Genomic DNA, 6,954 nt, shown 5'->3' on the forward strand with positions numbered 1-6,954 from the left:
CAGAGACCTCAGGAGATGGATCAGGAGGATGGTGAGAGGGAATCAAAGTCCCCAGGTGCTCCTGCTCTGGGGAAGAGGCCAGAAAAGGGGAGGAAATTCTTGCCACGCAGATAATCCCTCTACAGGCAAAGGGGAAAAAAAAAAAGGAAAAAAAAGGGACAAGAGAGAGACTCTTTCTCCTAATTTGAAATCTGAGCTCGCTGGGGATGTTCCAGGTGCTCTTTGCCATTGATTTCTGATTCTTCAAGGCTCCTCAAATCCAGTTTAACTTGTAAATAACCTTTGTTATAAACCTGGTGCCAAAACCCTCAATATTTGTGTCACCCAGTGCCCGTATTATTTTTCTCCTCCTCCTTTTAGATCTGAGTTTTTTGAGTGACTTCCTTTTCTCCCTCTGCTTCCCAGTTTTCAGGTATTTCACCTGGGAGGGGAATATTTTTTGCACAGAAAGATTATTTTAAGTGCAAAGGCTCCTTCTAGTGAACAGCTGCAACCAGAGGATGTATAAAGGTTCCTAAAGGATGGGGTTTTTTTTTCTTAAAAAAACAGTGGAAGAAAAAGAGTAGGAAAGGCATCATCTGGTGGAGGGAATGGTGCCTTTTCCCAAAATCCCATCCCCAGAAGTGATCACTCTCTATGGACCCCACAATAGCACCTTGAATTTCTCCTTTAGGGGGCTTAAGGTGTTTCCTTTTAGGGGCTTTAGGGGGTTTCCTGTGCAGGTCTCCACAGCCCAGGGGCTCTGCCAGCAGCCCAGCCCCTTTCCCTCTCCCTGCTTTTCCATGCAGGAGCTACAATCCCTGTTCCCAAATCTGGGTTTTTACCCCAATCTGGGCTTTTACCCCAATCTGGGCTTTCCCCCCTGGCTCCAGAGCTCTGCAGGAGGCTGGGCTGGCAGAGTGGCAGGAGTTGGAGCCTCCCTCCCCTGACCCATAAATAATCCCAGTGTTTTTTTTTTCTTCTCACCACCCTGTTCCTTCCCCAGAGCCTTGGGATCATGGCCAGCACGTTTTGGGGCCTTTGGGATGAGGGTGAATTAATTTCTCCCCATTTTTGGTCTGAAATCCAATCCTTCCTCCCATGCTGAGACTGGGAATGTGTCCCTATTCTGAACTAAACATCAAGGCCTTCTCCCAAAATTCTGTCAGGGCTTTGCATTGCCACCCCTGTGCAGTAACTGTTCTTATCATTAATGGTAATTTTTTTTAAAGAAAAAAGGGATTTTTTTGGCGAGGGAAAACCCCATTCCAGTGGAAGCTGTTACTCTCCAGGGCTCCCAGTTAGGGGTCACCTGCTGTTGTCTCTCCATCCCAAAGCAGAGTGGGGTTAATTTAGTGGGGTTTGCACTGTGCCAGCACCCAGAGCCAGTGGTCCTGAATGCAATCTCCTCCCTCAGCCTTTCCACCCCACTGTCTCCAGGGGAAAAGTGCCTGGAAACCATCTCACCCCCAGACTGCTGCTCTAGGTCAGGAACTTCCTGAAGTGGGACAAGGTGTGATTACAGGATTTCTTTTGGCACAGAGGAGTTTTCCTGGTTGTTTTCTAGCTGGAGAAAACAGCCCTGTGTGTAGCCAAGGCTGTTGTGCTGCTCCCAGTCCCAGTGGAGGTCAGATCCCCAGGCAGGGAAGGGAAATATTCTGGTTTCTGCTGGGGCTCTCACCATGGCTCTCACCATTTCCCTGCTCTGGGAAATAGGGACAGCAGCCAGATGATTTGGGGAGCTCCCCCTTGGCTTCCCCCCTGCCCCCTGGAATATTTCAGCTTCAGGGAAAGAAAGGATTTGGCTTTTTATTCCTCAGGGAACCAAGTGCTTCAGCACAGGTCACCTTGCAAATGCATCCCCACGGCATTTTCTGCTCTGCTTCAGCCCTCACAAGTGAGGGATCATCTTCCATAGGCTCACCCAGCCCCAAAAGGCTGAGGGAGAGGTGGCAGGAGGGGAGGGAGAGGAAAATCCCCCCCTGGCTATCAGGGTCTCCACACAAAGCCTGGTCTGCAGGGAAATCTGGAGCCTGTGATGAGACCCTGCAGCTCTCTGGGTGTTTGTTTCCATCCCCAGAACTCCCTGCTGAAAATCCCTGCATTTGCTGCCTTCCCAGCTCTTCGTGAACAGCCTCTTGTGGGTTGCCAGGACACGCTGGGAGTGCTCAGAGGAGCAGGGCTGCTCCCAAATCTCCCTCAGGTTTTCCTTTTGCCACCAAATCCCTCCATTTCCAGCGCTGTCCCCTGCATCCAGCCTCCTTTGGGGGGCTGTGTTCCCATGCCAGCTGGAGGCTTGATGCTTTATTTTGTGGAAAACTGTGGTGGAAGCACCTTCAGTGAGGATCACAGTGGATTCCTTGGAATTCTGCACCAGCCCTGGGATTTGCTGGTGTTCCAAGCAGGCCTGTTCCACCTTTGGGTTTCCTTGTTTGTTGGATCTTTCATTTCTTTTGCCTTAATAGCCCGAGGTGACTTAATCAGGCTTGAATTTTCACAAAAAGAGGGTTTGCATGGCTGGAAATTCAGGGAGATGATGATGATCATCCCAGGGAATGCAATTCCCATCCCATGCTCACAGCATGACCCACTCAAGCCTCCTTTCAAAGCCTTTTTTTCCTTCTTTTTTTTTTTTTTTCTTTTTTGGCAACAGGCTTTACCCAAAGCATCCCCTGGGGCTCCCCTCTTCACAGCTCAGCAGGTTTAATCCATGCCTGGAATTCAGGGGCTTCTGAGCAACAAATGGCACCTTTGCGCTTTTAAAAAAATAATTTATTACAATGAAGTGAGGGAAAAGAAGGGATGTGAAGGTGTGTTTTTCCCAAGGGGTGGCTGATTGCAGGATTTGGGGTGGAAGGACCTTGATGTCCACATGAAGAGGGCTCTGGCTGGGGGAGGAATGTGTAATTTTTTACTGTTTAAGAGCCTCACTTGGTGTTGGGGTGTTGGGAGTGATGCTGGTTGTGGTTTGCCCTTCCTCCCCCAGCCCCTCCCTGACTCATCCAGCCCTGAATCACCCTCCTGCTCTGCTGAGATCATCTCCAAGGGCTTGGGACATACCCAGCACCCCTCCAGCAGCCCCTGGGGCATCCTCTGGGCTCCTGCCCTGCCCTGCTGCCCCCCACTGAACATTAATTAACCCTTCCACCCTTGTGGCATTGCCCAGCACAGAGTCCCTGGGGCTGAACCACAGAGGGATCTGCCCCAGTGAAGCAGGGACCATGTCCCCCCCTTCCCTAAACTAAGCCAGGCTGTGGTGGCATTCCTGGGAAGGGCTCTGCTCCTTTTGTTCAGGCTGGGTTTTGGGCACAGGCTCAATAAGGCAGGCAGGAGCTGCCCGGGGGGATTTGGGATTTGCTCCATGACTCTCTCTTCTCACCCTGAGCAATCAGATCTGGCACAGGAGACCTTTCACCCTTCCTGAAAAGAAAGGGAATTGATGCTCTCTCCCGTGGAGGGAGAGTCTGTCCTGCCCTTTGTCTCAGACATTTTGGCAACCCCTTTTCCCCAGGTTTCATTCACTCACCTATAAATAAACTCCTGAAAACACCTCTGCAGGTGATAATTAATCTGAGGGCTCTGTGGCTGCTCCAGCTGAAACTGCCTGGGATTGCTGGTGCCAGCTCCAGTGCCAGGGATCCAAACTGCCCTGGGATGGGACATCTGCAGTGCCAAACCCTCTGGGATGCTGCAGAACAGCTCTGGGGCATGATGCAGGGGCCAAAGCATCTTCTGGACCCCTTCCCATGCTTGCTCCCACAGCATTATCCCTGCACTGCTCCCCAGGCTGCACCATCTCAGCTGCAATCCCAAAGCCACTGATTTTTGCACATGGGTTTGGGGTGGGTTTGGGTGGTTTTGGTTAAATGAGGCTGGTGCTGCTCCTGGCAGGTCGGTTTCCCTCATCCACACTCCTCAGGGAGGTGGGATGCACTCCTCATCTTCCCAATGGTTTCCCACAGTGGGAAATGAGCTCCTGGAAAACCTCCCCAAACTGGAGTCGTGCCTGGGTACCAGCAGCAGTGAGTATTTGCTTTTTACAAAGCCACCCAAAAGGTAGATTAGCAAATAAATGAATTAAATTATTAATTGCAGGTCTGAGTGAGAGCATCCAAGTGAGAGTGTCCAGGGCAAGGGACCCACCTGTGGGTGGAGGTAAAGAAGGTCCCCAGGTAAGGAAGATGGAGTGTTCCTGTGCCTGGGAATAACCAGGATATTTATTTATAAGTACATAAATATTTATTAATATAAAATTTATTTTAGTATTTACAAAGATATAAATATTTATTTATAAATTCCTCTCCAAGGGGCAATGGCTTTCGGCTGACAGAAAATAGGTTTAGATGGAATATTAGGAAGAAATTCTTCCCTCTGAGGGTGAATGAGGTTTCCCAGGGAAGCTGTGGCTGCCCCTAGAGCCCTGGAAATGTCCAAGGCCAGGTTGGACAGGGCTTGCACACCCTGGTGTGTCCCTGTGGGCCAGGGGTCTCCATGGACCCCCACACTGGGGAGCAGGAGGAGCCCGAGATCCACCCAGAGCTCCCAGGGCAGCTGTGGGAAAACCTCCCTGTTGCCCTTGAGGACTGGGCTGAGGCTGAGAAACCCTGTGGCTGCAGAAAAATGCCAGCAATTCCTGTCATTTCCCGTGGTCTGGCTGGTGGGAAGCAGGGAGAGGATGCTGGCTGTGTCCTGCCCCCAGGGCCAGGGCTGCTGTGTCCCCCAGGACACCCCAGCCCAAAACCAGAGGGCTTGGGGGCCATAATTTGCAGCTGAGCTGGGTCTGAGCAGTCCAGAAGAGCTGGGAAGCAGCACTGGCTCTTTCCCAGACTTACTGGGTGTTGTAATCCAGGGGGAAATAAGACAAACACTCAAAAGGTCCCTGGGTGGGAGCAGAAATCACCAGCTCTGGGTGGGGGGAGCTGCTGAGGTGGGAGGTGTTTGTAGCCCTGCTCTCCAAGGGCAGTGAGGGCGTTTTGGCTGCTGCTTTTTCCCTGAGATTTGAAGGATCTGCTGGCAAAGCTCAGGCTGCAGTGCCTGGGGCTCTGAGGAGCTCGGGGAGAGGAGCAATGGCTGGCCCTGCCTCAGCTTCCCCCTCTGGGAAGTGCCCCAGTGTCAGCTCTGGGGCTTTAATCTGGGCTGTGGCTGTGGATTTCTCCATCTCCCAGCAAGGGAAGCTGGGCTGGAGGCTCTGCCCTGGTTTTTGGCTCCCCATTGAGGGGCAATAAGAAGGGACATCATCCCTAATTAACCCTTTCTGGGCAGGTGTGGGGGGCCCGAGATGTGGTGAGGATCCAGCTCCTTCCTCTGAGCCACAGCCTCTTGTCCAAAGTGCTTTGGTTCCTAATTGGCTCTGGGAACCCTCTCCTGGCTGTGTCCATACTCCTGGAGCACCTGGCTGGGGGATGAACGAGTGCCCCTGGGGTTCCAGCCACCCCCCTGGGCTGCCTTGCTGGGAAGGGTGGCCTTGTCCCTGCTCCTGCCTCTGGGTGATCCCAGAGTGGCCTCTGCTGGGCACAGGGAGGCTTCTCCAGCCCTGGCCCTGCACATTCCTTCTCCAGGGGAAAATCAAGAGCAGGATAAAGCAGTGAGGGTGAGGAGAGTGAAGGGAGGAAGAGGATTCCTGGATTCTGCTGCTGTTTTTCTCTGGCTGTGTTAAAAATATTTCTGAAATGAAATAAGTCATGGGATGGGCATTTTAAAACTTCCTTCCTTTCAGTTTTACTTCCCCTGCACAAGGGGGTTGGAGCTGCAATTGGGATATTTTTATTTTTATTTTTTTTCTCAGTTGTGCTCCTCTGATCTGAAATTCAAGAGCTCTCCCCTTGTCCATGCAGAGAAAGTCACTGGGTTGATCCAGAGCCAGTTTGCAGCAGGGCACTCGGAGAACTTCCCCTCAAGGACATTCTGAAGCGGGGTTTTTTTGGCATTGGACACTGCTGGGAGCCAGGGATGCTCAGAGAGGACTGGAGCCACCATGGCTGTGCTGTGACAGCCCTGGGAGGTCTGCAGGGTCTCCTTTCCAGCTGTCACCAGCGCCACACGCACAGCCATTGCTGTCACCTCAGGAAGGTGTGGAGCTGCAGGAGCTGCATTTCCAAGCAGCTCAGCCCTCACACACCATGGGGAGTCTGCACAGCCCAAAGAAAGGTCTCCTTCTGTTTGTGGTGGGCAGGAGGAGGGGAAGAAAAGTGCTGGGCAGGTTGTGGGCAGGGTGGGTGTCCAGGAGATTTGGGCACTGCAGTGGGGACAGGCCGAGGACAGAGACCGCCTTGGACTTCACAGATCCCCCTCTGAAATCCCTGCTTTTCCAAACTGCCAGAGAAAAGAGCAGCAGCAGGTGCTCAGCAGGACACCTGTGCTGCCCTGGTGCACTGGGATCCCCCAGCTCAGAGCCTGGAATATTCACCTGGGAGCTGTGGCAGCCTCAGGATGTCACCCCTCAGCAAGGACCAGGTCACCGGGCAGCAGAGACAGGAATGCTGAGAAGGGGCTTTGTGTATCAAGGTGGCTTTCACACCGTGGGGGATTCAATCTGTCCCTTCTCCAGCTCTTTTTCCATGAACAAACAAGCATCCTCCCCATAATTCTCAAGACAGAAAACACATCAGCCTTTACTTTTGGTATTTGGGGTTTATTTTTAGGGCTGGGGGTTGGGGTCCTTGCCTGAGCATCACCTACAAAGAGCAAATCAATTGTGGGGGTTTATAAGCAATGCTCACAAAGATCTCCTCTTTGGAGAGGTGAGCTCCAGCTACAGCACATCTGCCTGATGGGCAGTTTGGGGGAAACACCAGTGGTTTTCCAGCAGCTTGATATTGTTCAGGGTCTTGCAAACCCATGAAGATGTGCATAGAGCTTGGTTTGTGTGACAGGAACTGTGAGTGTACAACATTTGCCTCTCCTACAACAGCAGCCACACAGAGATTTCAAATAGCAATCTGACCAGATGGTTCTCCTAAAGTCCTCCAAAACCCC

The sequence above is a fragment of the Agelaius phoeniceus genome, chromosome 7 (genome assembly GCF_051311805.1).
Source record: "Agelaius phoeniceus isolate bAgePho1 chromosome 7, bAgePho1.hap1, whole genome shotgun sequence".
NCBI lineage: Eukaryota > Metazoa > Chordata > Aves > Passeriformes > Icteridae > Agelaius > Agelaius phoeniceus.